A 17244-nucleotide genomic window follows, 5' to 3' on the forward strand; every position below is an offset into this window, starting at 1 on the left:
TGTCCCTGACGGGCCATGTGGGGCCGACCGACCTCTTTGTCATCCTCTGCAAATGGAGTCAAAGCTTGCGCTATGGAGGTGCACGACCTCAGGACACCGCTCTCCCAGTCGTTGCCGGGTTTCTTGCCCTTGGAAGCGCTACTAATCGGTAGAGTAGCTCCTCAGTTGGCCTCAAGAGACTGAGTGCAGCCGATACCAGTCCTCCCACAAAGGAAAAGTCCGTGGCAGTACCAGGAATCAAACCCGGGTGCCCAGCATGGCAGTGTTCCGCACTGAATGCTCAGCCACGGAGGTGGACGGCTAATCTAGAGGTATTTGAAAAGAAAAATACTCAATTCAGCAAAGAAATTGAAACTCATAGACAAGAAAACGAAATGAAACTTCACTGCCTGAGTGAGTGAGTGATGTTATTTTGGTGATTACAGTGCAAGCTGTCGCTGACTTTAATCATAAATATACAGGGTGTAAATTTTAAGTTGACAAACCAGAATAACTCGAAAAATAACCTTCACACGAGAAAATGTGTAGAATGCGAGGTTGATTATTTTCGAGGGGGACATCTGCTGAATTGGGCAGCCACCCAAGCCCCCTTGTGGCGGGGGGGCGGGGGGGGGGGGGGCAGGAGGCATCATTAGAATTTAAAACTGGAATCCCTATTTCTTATTTCAGAATCAGATTCTACATAACAAAAACTACTTGCGTTTTCTCTTAAACATTTGTTTTGATTCTTGGCAGTTGGCGCTGTAATTCAAGAAAATCCATTTTATCGTTTTTGTGTGGAAATGGTTACGGATAAATAAAAAACACTTATTTACTTCGTAAATATTGATTCGCTAAAACTAAAACTCTCCCCATAGGGTGGGGTTTGAGAGAAAGGAATTAGAATTTTACAAATGGTGGCGCAAGTATGTTTTATTTATCCGTAACCATTTTCCACGCAAAAATGAGAACCTGGATTTTGTTGAATTACAGAGCCAACTACCAAGAATCAAAACAAATGTTTAAGACAAAATGCACGTTCTGCAATAAAAAATGGGGATTCCCATTTGAAATTTTAATGGTGCCTCCCGCCCCACTCCCCAGGGGGCAGGGGTGGCGGGCTAATTCAGCAGATGTCCCCCTCGAAAATAATCAACTTTGAATTCTACACATTTTTTCGTTTGAAGCTTATTTTTCGAGTCATTCTGGTTGGTCAACTTAAAATTTACACCCTGTATATCTGACTGAAGTTATTCATGTACCACCACAATAAAATTAAAACAGTGAATAGTAGAGGAAGTATGAATACGAACAGTGGCGTATTTTGTTTACAAAATAATAACAAGTTAATAACTACAACCAGCTGATAAATCTTACACAAAAAAAATGACAAACACAAATCAGATAAGGAATGATGTTTGGTAGGCAAAGCATACGTCACAAATTACCCCCTGAATTAATCTCTTGTACAACGCAGTCTGACTTTGTTTACATGATTCCATGTGAGGTCCAACTGTATTCAAATTGAATCGATTACGATCAACTATACAACAACCTATGGTTCACCTGAGAACAGGGAGATGCAAATATCATTTAACAACCCTACGCTAGTGCAGCACCACTTTAACCTTTCACCTAGACTCAGGGGGCAGCAGAAAACTGCGCGCTGTGGGAGAGGAGCACTCGCTGTGGCAGCTGTAATGTTACGACACGTCCACGAGAACACGCAAACTACGCGGTCTTGCGTTATGATTATCAGAGCGCGATGAACTTCCCTACGCGAGCTCTGAAATCCAGGCAGAATTCAGTATGAGGTGCACCCTTTCGCTGGTCTGGACAAACATATTTGACTCACAAGGATGACGGTGCGGGCTGGAATTTTTGCACGTGAGGCGGCCGACTCAGGACAAGTAAGTTTCCCTCGTGACACACGATATGTCTGAAATGACATGGAGTTCCACTGTCGGTGCAGTTGGAAACTGCCACAAGCTCTCAGTCCACCACAAGATACAGACCACAAGTCTCAGCCACTAGGGGAACACCTGTTATTCTTGACCAGTGGAGGACCAGAAGACGAAAACCTTAAAGAATCACCAACACTTTCCACCAAGCCTCTGTATGGGAGCCGAATTACCAAATCGAACCCCCCCCCCCCCCCCCCACATTGCACAAACCAATAGAAGTACATTCTGGTTTTCCCAAGCTAGGGGGACCAAGCCTCCACATTACACACCCTGAGAGGAGTCAATCAGCGACTCCAAATCTCTCTCGTCACAAAGAAGAAAGTTGTAGACTAGGGAGGTGTCGTTCTCACGGGAGGCATGTTTTGGCAAAAACCATGTACCTTGATGGGACTACAGTCCCTCACTTACTTAGTGATCTAATCTCTCTGGGTAGACTATTCCCAATTTCTAAAAGAAGGCTGTTAAGCTTCCCAGACAGTCCTGCCAATGAAATATATGCTTTTGCAACTCATTAATGGAATCTGGCGCCTTCCTGACGTCAACAGACCAGGGTTACGGTCTTACAGTCAGTACACACATATGCCAGCCACTCTGTCTGTATCGTCCCAACTTCTAACATGAGAACGCACTTTGTTTGATGACCTTCCCACCGTTTGCACGAAAGCTTTGTTTATAACAGTCGCTCTAAAAAATCTTGCTCCATCCACTTCCCCCCGTCCAGCAGCATTCCAAATGGTTCAAATGGCTCTGAGCACTATGCGACTTAACTTCGGAGGTCATCAGTCACCTAGAACTTAGAACTAGTTAAACCTAACTAACCTAAGGACATGACACACATCCATCCCTGAGGCAGCATTCGAATCTGTGACCGTAGCGTTCGCTCGGCTCCAGACTGTAGCGCCTAGAACCGCAGTGTCACTCCGGCCCAGCACCCTTCCACGATGGGCTGGTGCCTGGCTCAAGGTACTATGTTTTGTGAACCAACGCCCTTCTATCCGAACCTCTGCAGGTAAGAACCACGGAACCCTGTTTCCCAAAATCGCTCGCACAGTATTTGCGACCTCTAGTTCATCTCGTTCCAGTACTTGGTCGCCCCTGCAACGCCCCCCCCCCCCTCCGAGTACAAGCTCTGTATAGGTTACACATGCAGTTACAAGAACATTCTGCCCACAATGTCCTCATGTAGGAAAAATCATTAACCACATATGTCAAATGTAGTACCGGGGAACACTGAAATCATGGCCTAAAATATGAATGTTAATCTTACAGACATTGTTGTTGAAGTGAGATAGAGGCTTGCCACCTCTCAACACATTCTAGCCAAATTAACAATGATGTTGGCAGTATGTGTCCACTTATTTGTATGTCATCGTTCCCTCGTGACCTGAAGGCATACACTGATTCAATTGGGAATTTTGTCTTAAAATGGTTGTTTGAGGTAACCTGACCCACAACTTGTCCTTAATATCCTGGATACTAGCAGTGGGACAGATTTGACAGTGAGCTGGTCCTTCACATATTCTATAGAGCAAAGATTGGAGATCTTGCTGCCCACTGGAACTCCTCAACATTTATTGAAACAGCCCATAGAGACATGTGCCATGTGTAGACGAGCAGTGCTCTGTTGAATAACAGCATCGCAGTATTGTCTTATGAAAGGCACACACACGAAGACGCAGGACGTCTATGATGTACTACTGTGCTGTCTAGTTCCCTCAGTCGCACCTGGTGGTTCACTACATCATGACACCAGGAGTAACACCGCTAGGCTTCTCCAAAGCTATGGAAGAATGAGACCTCTGCCCAGGTCGCCCACATACTCGCCAACGATAGACGTCCGTGACAGTGCAGAACCACGATTTATCGCTAAACACTGGCCGATGACTTTCATCAGCAATCCACGCTTGCTGGTCACGACACCATTCCACATAAGGCCGATTGTGTTGCGGTGTTAACGGTAGCTGTTGCTAGTGTGACCAAAAGGTGTCGAATGACACAGAATATTGCAGGGAGTCCATTACGTGGTCGCGGATGACAAGTAAAGATTTGAAGGAGTTGTGATGTAATTGATGTACTATCCGACGGTCGGCGGAATAGGAATGGGGCTGCATTTGCTGCTGCTCGCTGGTTCTCGTCGTCTAGGGTGATCTCCTATCCTTCCTACTGCCAGATACAAATAAAATACTCTTGATTCTGCTGACCGACAAGTGCAAATGTTAACCAGGGTACAGTCTACGAGGCTGAACTCAAATGACAAATCCAATACGTGTATCAAGTTCTTAAAATTCACAAGTTTTTATTCATAACTAAATATAATTCATTGGTGGTATCTTTCAGACAGTTATGCACCGTTTTAATTATTGCTCGAGTATCCCATAGTGATGCTGAAAACGATACGAATGTTAATAAAAGTTGTTGAATGCTGAAGAACATCGATTGATATTTAGCAAATCAGTTCTCTAAGACACGGCCTAATCCCGATGATCTAAAGTTCACTCTACACTAGCGCGAATTCGTAAATGTCGGATGCCACAAAGTATTCAAAGCCCGAAATTGTTTAAACACAATTAAAGTCCAGTGTCACTGTTTCAGTATCACTCACCTAAATTCGGCGAAAATAATTAGATTCCAACGTGACCGTATCAGCATCTAAGTCCCATTTGTGTCTCAAAACACAGTTCGGAATGTTCAAAATTAAACTGAGTCCCACAGTAGCGCCTCAGCGGTTAAGTGTGGCGGCACTCGAATGGAAACAAGAGTCCAACAGCAGCGATTTTGCAACAAAGTCCCGTTTGCTTACAAAAGCAATCATCAAAAGACACAAAATGTGAAAACCACAAGTCACTATTGCGTTTCACTCCGAAAATATCCTAAATCCGGTTTCTTTGCGAAAAATTTCTCTTCCGTTTGCGCGCACACGTTAAATTCGCCTAATTTCAACACTTCTGGAACCGCAAAAACTAACAACAAAGTGTCGTGTCGAGCATAGGCGCACAGAACTCTGTCCTCCTTTGAGTCAGCTCCACTCAAATAGCCTCGATCCGAGAGTCTCCATGCTACGACACATAATTGCTTTCCACTGATCACCACTTCTTTGCAAATCTTTTTGTATGTTTGCGCCATTATACGCGAGCCCAAATTCTCATCAAAAAGTATATATTGCAGAAATTTTTAGCTGCAATAGTTTGCCCAGAATTAACGTTTTAATGTTTTGCAATTATCTATGCAGAGTGCCAAAATAGATTTTGTCCATTTATGCCACTAAATAACATTACAGACCTTGATAAGGCACCACTTTCCATACGGATTTAAAGCGCTCTTTCTGATCTACTGATGAGAATTTACATATACACAAATGTTAAACAAATATGGGCAAAACTATGCAAAAATTATTAATAAACAAAGACAACATGACATAATAATTACAAAATCACAAATTAACGATGTTAAATTCTGTATAACGGCACCTACTACCAAACACTGCCTTTCTGTTAGAGTATCTGTCTTGTATTTTTTGTTTTAATTAATTACTCTTAACAAATCAGTAAAATTGATGTTTTGGTAGTGAAATACTAATGCCGAAAATTATACAATTATTTCGGTCGTTGTATTTCTACGAGAGCTTTAAATTTAACTCTCACTCTACTATGTACCTGCATTGGTTCAAAAGTCATAAATTATTCAGTAAATTGCACATATTGCACTCTTGTTTATTTAAAATCTTTTGATATAAAATTCGAATAAAACGTATCAGCATCTCGGCTCATTAGTCTCAACTCATCTTTCATTTGCCGTATAGTATCTTGTCGTAGTAATTTGCATTTGCGTCTAATCAACGCAAACGTGGATAAAGCACTGTCTTAAAGCCATGCGCTGGAAAGGGGTAAGCCCGCGTGATGTCACGTAACCGCCAGCCGTTTGAAGCTGACAGGCCCACGCGGAGCGATCTACCGCTGATCACTCTCTCACCGCCGTCCCCACCGCTCTCTAACCCGCTGGCTGGCTGAGCCGGCCTCACCGGTCGCCGTGTGTGCACCCTCAAAAAGCGACCCGCGATCAAATTTCTCCTTCCAAAAGACAACAAATGACTTTCGTGTCACAACACTGCGTTGGTCAGATGTGTCGAACGAAATCTTGACGACGAATATGCCGGCTCTCAATTTCCCATGCAGTTCAGTGTCGGGTCACTCTCACATCCGAATGTCCCGGAAATCTGCATATTGCACTGTTCGAGTAGCCGGGCAAATGGAGACCCATAATGAGGTCCCTTTCAAACTTTCTCATACAAGTAGAGGGCATTTCAGTATAATTCACAGTAATTACCAAAAATATGATTATGTTCACGCACTTAATACACTCTACCAGGCCTGGTAAAACACTAATGCACTCCTATAGCCGATGTACCAATTGCAGAGAATTTATGTACCCGGCGATGTTGTGTAGGGGAGAACCAGGAAATGTGGCCATACTGAGGTATTACTGTATTTTAAGCCGAGTAGTAATAGACGGAAATGATTATGTTATTGAAATACAATACAGAATAGTGTAATAACCTTGGCATCAAATTATGTGCTTTAAACAATTCACATTTCACTGAGCGGCAAAACGGCCACTTCGTTCGACACGAGCATGTAAAGCGGCCACTTAGCTTTAAATTCAAAAATAGAGCTAAAAAATCTGTTTTAACAAACAACTAAATGCGTTTTTTTGTGGAACATGATACGATTTAGAACTTTCACCAATAAAAATGAAACTCTGTTCCTCAACTCCTATAGCCCAGTGGAGGCTCAGTTGGTACTTAATCTACAGCTCTTCTGTCCTTCAAGTCGAAAATCTTTTCTTCGCAGTAGATGCACTCTGCCTCTTCATCGTCGTCGCCAAAAAGATTTCTTCTGGGGTTCGGTTTCCCGCTCTTCGCAATTTTCTTTTTACTTCCTTCTTCCTCTTCGCCTGCTTTCCTTTCTTCCTTTGTTTTACTTTCTTTTTCTTCTCTTTATTTGCCGCTTCTAGGCCACTCTTAGACGCACCTCCTGTAAGTGATGCCGCTGAGCCCTTCTTACGACCTCTGCTTTTACATTTTCCTCTCCACACAAAGTAGTCTAAAACCACTTCCAAGATGGCCACTTCGCCCACTCTGGGGCCTTTACGCAAATGCTGTATATCTTCCAGTAGCATGACTGAATTCTCATTCATTATAATGTGATTATGGAGCCAAGATATCACAATTTAAACACAGTTTTATCAAAGAGAAGTAGCTGACATTTCATCTCAATAATAAACAGACAAAGTGGGCAATTACCTGGCATCAGGATAACTAAAATCCATAAAAATTATTATAGCCCCTAGGAGCGGGGCAGAAGACAGGTTAGGCTTCACAGAGTGACTGGACCTTCCATGGAGAGTAAGTTGCGGCATTTCTCGCGATATGCCAGTGCATCATAGCTCCAGGGACCCCAATGGCCTCTTAGCCACGAAGTTGCATTCACATACGACCATATCTTGTTGATGCTTCACTTTTTGTCGGGCAGCGTATTTTGAAACTGAGTGTTTTCATTTACATTTTTTTTTTTTTTTTTTTTTTTTTTTTTTTTTTTTTTTTTTGCATAAGGAAAGGGATATTATACGGAAATGAAGCAGCAAAATACTATATTTCTCCAAACAAATAATTGAAATAACGGTAACACAATGATTTTATTCCAGCGATTTGTAATATTTGTATTTTATAATGAAAACTAATGCTCGGCTTCATTCTGAGTAGAGCGTGACACAAAATAGGGGGACCGCCGCCACCTGAGTAACGACTACAGGTGTGTCTGCGGCAGCCAGAAGAATGGACTGCCTGGAAGTGACTCGGTCACATCCGTTAAGGCGTCACATGGAGCAGAACTAGTTCCTAGAGATGGGGCCTCAGTGCGTGGTGTCCGTCACGTAAGTGGGCAAATGAGTAGGCCTTAAGACGATTTCTCGCAGTCTCATGCACCATAGAAAACTTAAAAAAAGCTACGTTCAGTGAACTAGAAGTGGTTCCAAGTCTAGGGGACTGATGACTTCAGATGTTAAGTCCCATAGTGCTTAGAGCCATTTGAACCCTGTATTTCACGATCCAGTCACGTTACTGTGGTCATCGACTGTGTTGGACGTCAATGTGCAGTAACCACTCCCTGGCGACCGGTGGCACCATTGGCGGTGAAGGGTAAATAAAACGCGTGGGGGACGCAGAAAGCAGTGCAGTCGTTGTCGTAACACAGAATGATTTATCTGACCTCTTAATTGGCATGATCATTGGCTTCCGTGAGGAGGGTGGAAACGGCTAAGTATGTCAACTGTTCATGTGCCGTCGTGGTATATACTACGCATGGCAAAATGGCCCTATCCAAATTCGGCACCGAGACGATTGTGGTGCAATACTGACCATAGATCACAGGGGTGATGTGTATAGGTGAACAGATGTGAAACTATTTTGCAACTGACCTTCCAGATGCTGTCAACACTCCCTTCTCAAAGAATATTCAGTAAACGTTACTGCGTATAGGTTTCCACAGCAAGCACCCGTTTCATGCACCCATGCGCACTGCTGTTCAGAGGCGACGAAGGCTGGAACTTTCACGCCAGTGTTGAAACTGGACGTCCACTGAGCAGGTGACTCTTTCAGGTGAGTCACGTTTTGTGTTCCATCAGACAGATGACGGTTGGCCTATACGATTCTGCAATGAATTTCGGAATGGTACAGGCCGGAGGAGGAAGTCTGGCCAATATTTCATGGCAGTACCTGTGTGATCTCATCATTTTGGAAGGCATAATGGATCAACACAAGCATGCATCTATGCTTGGAGACCACTTCCTTCCCTGCATGCAATTTTTTTTTCGGCGCTATGGCAACTACCAGCAAGACAATGCAACGTGTCACATAGATTGAAGTGTACAAAATGGTTCAAATGAGTCTGATCAGTATGGGACTTAACTTCTGACGTCATCAGTCCCCTAGAACTTAGAACTACTTAAACCTAACTAACCTAAGGACATCACACACACCAATGCCCGAGGCAGGATTCGAACCTGCGACCGTAGCGGTCACTCGGTTCCAGACTGTAGCACCTAAAACCGATCGGTCACCACGGCCGGCGAAGTGTACAAGCGTGGCTAGAAAAGCGCATGATGAGTTTATCATACTCTCCTGGCCAGTAAATTCCCGGGGTTTAAACCTAACCGATAATCTGTGGGACCATCTCCATGGGGATGTTCACGTCATGGATCCTTAACAGAGAAACCTAGTGCAACTGGCCACTGCCTAGGGGTAAACATGCCATCTATCCACGTCGCTAGCTTCCAAAGCTTCATTGACTCTGTTCCTCCACGTCCACGTTGCAGAAGGTAGTTATTCAGGCTTTTGACGGGTGGTTGCTTTAACGTGACTGGACCACTCAGTTATGTTATGTGTCCACGTGATTATGTTTGTTTTCGACGGGATAAAAATATAAAGTCAACGGGCAGTAGAAATATAAGGAGAACGCACTAAACACGGCACGATGTATGAAGCCGGAGCAGGCAAGTGCCTAATCCGTATGGTGCAAGAAGAACGCGAACAATAAGTTTCTTCGTCACGCCTTTGTACTCTTCCTCCACGAATAAAAATGACAACGACGGCTCAATAAACGGCTTCCGGCAACATGGCTCTGGCACAATAGCGTGCAGTGCGTGAAGCTAACAGGGGCCGGGCGGCCTCGTGGCAGGGAGGCGCGCTGCCTCGGGCTGTCGCTAATGAAGACGGCTGCCGCCGGCCTGCGGTCTCTCATCGGCCGACTCGCTAATTGGTTCATTATCAGGCGCAGATCACGGGGACGACTCCTTTCCGTCACAGGTCGTAAAAGGTAGTCGTGATCCAAAGACACTTCTTTCCATACACGCATGAGGCTCGAGGCAATATTTTGAACTAAACTAATTTTGTTTTCAGTCCAGGCTATAAAGTAATATCATTTCCTAAATGCTAACAGGCAAAATGTTGTACCAAATTATCCAATAAACTGCGGAGAACCGTCCAAGTTGAAACATTAATCTTCTTTATTACTTGACGACGTTTTTGTGAGGCTAGGTAACTAAAATGAGCGCAATGTATTTTGAATTCATGGCCACTGTCCTATAGAAACTTAGTTAACATTCGCCGTCTCATTTTGATACCAATGAAGCTATTTTTAACGGTGAAGCACTATTTTAAATTTCTGTCAGAAGTACAATATTACATTGATAGCTTATTACTGATATCTGCTCTGCTTTCAAATTTTGAGGGGCAAAAGAATGTAAAAAAGGTGTACGTTCCATTCACATACGGTATTTTATAACGTATCCGAATATATGCTCTTTGTTGTGAGTACAGGGCTTTGTTAGCATGAGTTATAAGGTATATGTACCTCTAATATTTATTCGTTACCTTTAATCTATGTTCTATCCTATGTAACGATTTTATACCAGACTACGTGGTTTTAACATTATTTTGTCTAGTTTTCACGTAAATGTTTCACACCTGACAGTGTGATTTTATTCATGCTGCATTTTCATATATTACCTTGTCACACTTATTTCTCCTTTACTTCCGTCTATCTGTAGTGGTTTATACTTGTCGATATGGTTTTACCATTGTTTTATGTCTGACTATGTAGTCGCTTTCTATCTGAATATGCGGTTTTAATACTGTTGGAGTTTATTATCTTCCCATATCGTACAAAGATGTCTGTGAAAATTTGTCTGTGGATTTATTTACTGGTGCTTTGAAAACTTGTTTTTGTATTACTAGCGTCTTCAAGGTGCTCGAAATGTGTTTCATCGACAAGCCGAATTTGGGGATGACATGATGACATATGGACACATTTTTGCTTAGAAATCCTAGCTTACATATCTTCTTGTGAACATTTTGTTATATTTGAAATATGTATTTTTTAATGCTTGTTATGACAAGGCCGGTTAGTCACTTTATAAAAAATTGAAAAAAGAAAAAGAAGAAAATATGTAAAATTAAGTTGGCGCAAGACAGCGTGTTTTCGATGAGCGCCCTCCATCCTAGTCCTCGTAATAACTTCCACACTGCAGTGTCTCACTTAGGTAACTGAATTTCAGCACTGCAGTAATTTGCAATGGTTCCTGTTTTCAGAATGATTTGATAAAGACTTTATGATCGAAACTAGTCATCAAGCAATAAAGGAAATTAGTATTGCCGAGCAATCACCACGACCTATGAGCGTGCGCTGAGAGGTGATGGAACAGGATGGTTCCCTAACATTTCATGAGTCTCGTGGAGTCCATCGCGTCGCTACCGCCGCATGGTTCAAATGGCTCTGAGCACTATGGGACTTAACTGCTGAGGTCGTCAGTCCCCTAGATTTTAGTACTTAAACCTAACTAACCTAAGGACATCACACACATCCATGCCCGAGGCAGGATGCGAACCTGCGACTGTAGCTGCCATGCGGTTCCAGGCTGAAGCGCCTAGAACCGCTCGGCCACACCGTTCGGCTCCGTCGCATGGCCAACAGGGGTGCTACGTGTCTCAAGTGCCTCTAATCGTTGGTAACTTAGAATTTATAGGAATTAGGTATTTGTGCACAATGTTTCGTCTCCTCCCAAGTACGCCTACGCCTGTAGGTAATTAATCTGTATCGGTATGTAGATGCACAATGAAGAATGTAAACTATTATTTGTTTCACAAGAACTTTTTTATACACGCTAAATTATGCCCGTACAGAATTCAAAAGGGTGGTGGTATAGTGACACTGTAATTTTGTGACCAGGTGAAATACCTATTTAATGAAAACCAGAGTTATCACAGTTCTATTGTAGAACTCACAGAAAGCGAGTGCAGTAGTTATACTGAAGTATAACACGAACATGTTTAATAACATCCTATTCACTGCCAAATTATCACGAGAACATGAAACATTTACAAGTAACTAACGTTGGAGGGGATTCAAGACAAGAAACGGTAGGTAGGTTACTGCATTATTAGCATACTGATCAGTTTCCGCAATCTGACGGCAGTGATTGCCAAAAACTGAGTTCGTAAAATTATACCTACTAGAAGGGCTTCTTCCTCATACTCATTAACACTAACGTTTACTGAGCACATTGCGACCTATACACGCCGAAGTCGATTGAAGATGTTACTTTTTTTTTTCTTACAGCGTCGTTGTGTAGTCGGCCGGTGTTGCTGCCGGCGGTCGCTGTGTCGGACGATCCCTGCAAACCCCGAAACGCTACCCAACGCAAACCTCACATCGCATTCTGCGATCAGGAATGGAAGTGATTCTCTCACTAGCAGCGGACGAAATCCACTATAGTTCCTCCTGTCTCCACTCGTAACATTCGCCCCTTCTTCGAAAGCAAATCCTACCCTCTCAAGATCAGTCATCCAATCACAAGAGTCTGTTCTCCATAATTTTCCGAGATTACTACGTTAGGCCAGGCCGAAAAATGAAATTCCTGCATTTTTGCACCTAGATGCCGTCAGCTAAAGAAACGAATGTGTTTTGGTTCTGTCCTGTCGGTGCCTCAAAGGAGCGTGTCAACATATTGCTTCCTAGGACAATCCAAAGATTCCTATCTTGAGAGTCCAGCTACAGGTATTTTTGGGACGGGAAAGTTGCAGTCTCACATTTACAGAATTCTCACACCTTGCCTACCGTGTTCTGCCAAGAGCTTAGAACCATAAATACCTCTACCTTTCACAGAGCCTGCGATTGTACACCGGTATATTGCTGTCCTATCGGCAGAACGGCGCCGTTGTCTCTGCATTCTCCGCCCAAAGCTCATTGTTGCCCGCCTTCACTGTACTTTACAACACCCTCACCGCAGACAAACGCTTTACGAACGTGAGAGCGACGATCATCTCGTGCAGGATTCCAACGGCGGGGTTACCTGCAGTCAGCACTGTGTCGGTTCGCGACGGGCGTCCGCCCACCCTGTCCAGCGCACACAACATCCTTTGCCTAACGCTGTCCTACCTGGAATAGGCGTCACCTTTACAACATACACGGTGCCGATGCCCGCTTTGATCTGCCTGTGATGCCAACCGAGCGAAGCATAATTCTCAAGAAACAAAACGCCTACATGTATTTCATGTTCTGGCAATCACTATCGGATAATCTTTAATAAAAATGAAGGAATACGCTATTTTCCAATTAAATTAATTCGATCTACTTACCACCGTATATAATTTGCATCTCAAATATCGACAATGTGAAAGCCGACGAAACCGTCAGATTCGCCGTCTTTCATTTTTTTGTGATACAGGTTAGGCTTTACATAAGGTTCCCATCACTATATCCACTGTTCACCGCTGACCACTAAAATGACAACATTACCAAAGTGTAATACCAGAGTATCCATACGGACATTGGGATGACTGTCAACATGACGACCGTTGTTGTGACGCAGACACAGACAGAGGTGCATCTACAGAGGGGCGCATTACGGCAACACTGGACGACGAATTGATACCACGGATACGTCTGAGGCGAGTCTCGGTTCTGCATACAGTATCATCACGCGCGTCTCCGCCTGTGGAACGATTGTTGTTGAACCACATTCGCCATCGTTACAAGGATTCAACAAATGGCGTGATGGTATGATATACCATTGGGTTTACATCAAGAAGATCTCCGATTCGCTTAGGTGGTAATTTGGGCGGCTGCGATTAAATTTCTGACGCGATAAGGCCGGTGACTGCATACCTTCGCGTTCTACATGACGCTGAATATCAACAAGATAATACAAGACCGCACGTTGTATTTGCTGTCCTGACCCTCTATATGCAGATTGCTCACTGGTTGCGTTGGACAGCTAATTCTCCAGATCAGTCAGCCATTGAAAACATCTGGTCATGAGTTGCCAATTTCACTATCCACTACAATAGATGGTTTCCCTTACACCGTAATGTAGGTGAGAGGCGTAATATTTGAAGCATGTTAACTGCGGTAGTTGTGTCCTGTCTTCGAGACATGGTTTTTCAACAAGATAATGGAAGACCTCAAGCTGCCCATGTTCTCCTGATCTATGGAGGTGCACAGGTTGGTCGAACTTTGTCCTGGTCAGCACGTTGTCCAGATCTTCATTTCATTTGTTCTTGGGTTACGGAGAGACTGTCATGTCACCACTCGCCAAGCACTACGATTGATGACCTTTGAGATTGACTGAAGCGGCATGGAATGACGTACTCTTATCTATCATCCAAGCTATGTGCCTTGACTCTGAGCACTATGGGACTCAACATCTGTGGTCATCAGTCCCCTAGAACTTAGAACTACTTAAACCTAACTAACCTAAGGACATCACACACATCCATGCCCGAGGCAGGATTCAAACGTGTGACCGTAGCGGTCACGCGGTTCCAGACTGGCGAGCCTAGAACCGCACGGCCACACCGGCCGGCTATGTGCCTTGCCCAGGGGTGTTAGAGCCATTATTGCCACCAGGGGTGGCAACTCATTGTACTTAATTTCGCATCCTGTATATCCTTAAATCGACTGCAAATTTAATAATGTATTCATCCCACTAGCTTTCACTATACAGCGTGTTAGAGATATAAGTTCGGTATTATTTTGCTGACTGAGACAGTCTACTAAATAGCGTTACATCAGTATTTACTTCATTTGCAGACCAATAATTATTCCTGTTGGAAGTAGCATGTTTTTACATTGGTTAGTACCTCCAAGTACATGTAGCAAGAGTAAACCATTAATGCCACTCTTCCCCAGGACAATAGGTGAGGTGTTGAAATGTGGACACGTAGATTGACAGGTGCAGTCCACTTAGAGGTGCTGTTATTACCACGCAGAAAACACCAGGTAGTAAATTGTGTTACGTGTTTGCTGGAGGCCTCTTAGTCGCAGAGGAAAGACAACTACTACACTGACATGGGTACATATTGAGATACCAATGATCACAGTATCTCCACTTGTACCCCTAACACCCTGCATATGCACAAAACAATTTTTTCTTATATTCCATCCTTCCTGGTGTTACAGTGCAGTTTGCCTGTTCTGCAGAAGAAAGTCAGTAGCAGCTATTTGTTCGTTCGTGTAACAGAAAAATAATTTAACTTATGTAGAAGAATTAAACAACATAAAACGTGCCCCACGATATGGTTTTGATGGGAAAAAGTACTGAATATCAGTGGAAAATTATCCACAAAGGTGTCTCAGTAGCTAAGCCCTCAACCGGAATTCTTCGCAAAAACCGTTAAAGCCATCCAGAAACATACGGGGGAGATGTGAAGGTAGGACTTTAATCTGCCGTTGAGTTCGACGGCATTTCGAATAACGTATCCATCAGTGGGGAGTGAACTGGTCATTACTCTGTTAAACAAATTCTTGTATTCACTGCAAACGATTTTTAGAAAACCACAGACTACCTAAATCGAGAACCATGTACCGCTTTCATGTATTCCAACCACAGTAACATAAATGTTGAATTGTGAGCGACATGAACACAAATTCGGTACAAAAATCATTACACACCGCTGTCCATGAATCTACATCTACATCCATACTCCGCAAGCCACCTGACCGTGTGTGGCGGAGGGTACCTTGAGTACCTCTATCGGTTCTCCCTTCTATTCCAGTCTCGTATTGTTCGTGGAAAGAAGGATTGTCGGTATTGTTGGAATTATATGGAATTAAGTAGTAGGGCTTCCAAAATTACTGCTGATAGCTTATTATCTCTTCCGACGTTGGCCCTGTATCTACCATCAATCATACAAGGTATGTCACGTAAGACGTAACACACTTTTTATTTCGTGAACGGTTACACATTTCGACACGCGGTTTTCGGTAAATGTTAGAGCATCGAGGGGTACGTATGCTTTTGTTTGGTTAATGTTTTTAGCGCTGGTGGCAACTGAGATAAAAAAGGGAACCATATACTTTTTATAACTGCATTCGTCACTTCTTGATAAGACAATTACAGTGATACAGCGTTTGTTAATGTTGATGTCGATGTTGAAACCTGTCATATAGAAAGTCGAAAAACGTCCAAGACTGTGAGAGCACAGTGGCCAGAAATGGCGTTCGCTGTGCAAACACTGACAGTCAGGCGTCTCGGACCATGCCGTGTAATTGTTTATCCTGAGGTAGGCCTGCGCTACGAGAATAGAGCTTTATTTCACCTTGAATCAACTTACGACCCAGAGACAGGTTCACCTACGAATGCTGTATAATGAAGTAAGACGTAGGCTGGAAACTAGCTTATCATAAAAGACTTAGGAAAACTATTTCAAATTTCTGTATCCTCCCAGGTTTACGTGAGCTGAAACAGAGAAATCAACTGTTCATTCCTTAAAAAGTAAAGAGGTCTTGCATCCTGCAAAAACAACTACTATATTAAATATTTAAATCTTAGAAGGAAGATCTGTGGTGTCACAGCCAGGCACCACACTTGCTAGGTGGTAGCCTTTTAAATCGGCCGCGGTCCGCTAGTATAAGACGGACCCGCGTGTCGCTACTATCAGTGATTGCAGACCGAGCGCCGCCACACGGCAGGTCTAGAGAGACTTACTAGCACTCGCCCCAGTTATACAGCCGACGTTGCTAGCCATGGTTCACTGAGAATTACGCTCTCAATTGCCGAAACGATAGTTAGCATAGCCTTCAGCTAAGTCAATTGCTACGACCTAGCAATGCGCCATTTATCCTTTGTTATGTATCTAATGAAGCATGTACAGTAACAAGACCAATGGTCACCAATTGTGGATTAAAGTTAAGTATTCCAGCAGCTATGTACTTTTCTTTATAGCATTCATTACGTATCCTGTGTCAGACCTCACGCCAGCCTGCGTGAGTTTAAGTGCGTGCCCTTCGGTTACCCGTCACTGTGGACTGGCTGTCTTGTCAGTCCACAACAAGATCTGTTCTATCTTTTCCGAGGTACGTGACTGTATACTTCCTAGAGGTGAAATATATGCTGACGGACGACTGTCTCTACCTACACTGCATACGAGATACATTCGTTGAACTGAACATTTTATTAAAAATACTTGGTCCCCACCTGTATGCCGCAAAATAACTATTCTTCTTAACGAAACATCGTTTCATGTTGAACGTAAGCGAGTAATGACAGTGTTACGAGCTGCGGACACATTTGACACTGCGGTGCAATTTTGTACACACGAAAATGAAATAACCAATTTACTGACAATCATTTGGTAACCACGCAAATCACGTATCATAAACTTTGTCTTCCAAAAAAATAACTTTATCCTTTATTAAATCATGTGGTCAAACTGTTGACCACGGGCTGATAAGGCACATATGCAATAGTC

Source organism: Schistocerca serialis, chromosome 5 (genome assembly GCF_023864345.2).
Source record: "Schistocerca serialis cubense isolate TAMUIC-IGC-003099 chromosome 5, iqSchSeri2.2, whole genome shotgun sequence".
Classification (NCBI taxonomy): domain Eukaryota; kingdom Metazoa; phylum Arthropoda; class Insecta; order Orthoptera; family Acrididae; genus Schistocerca; species Schistocerca serialis.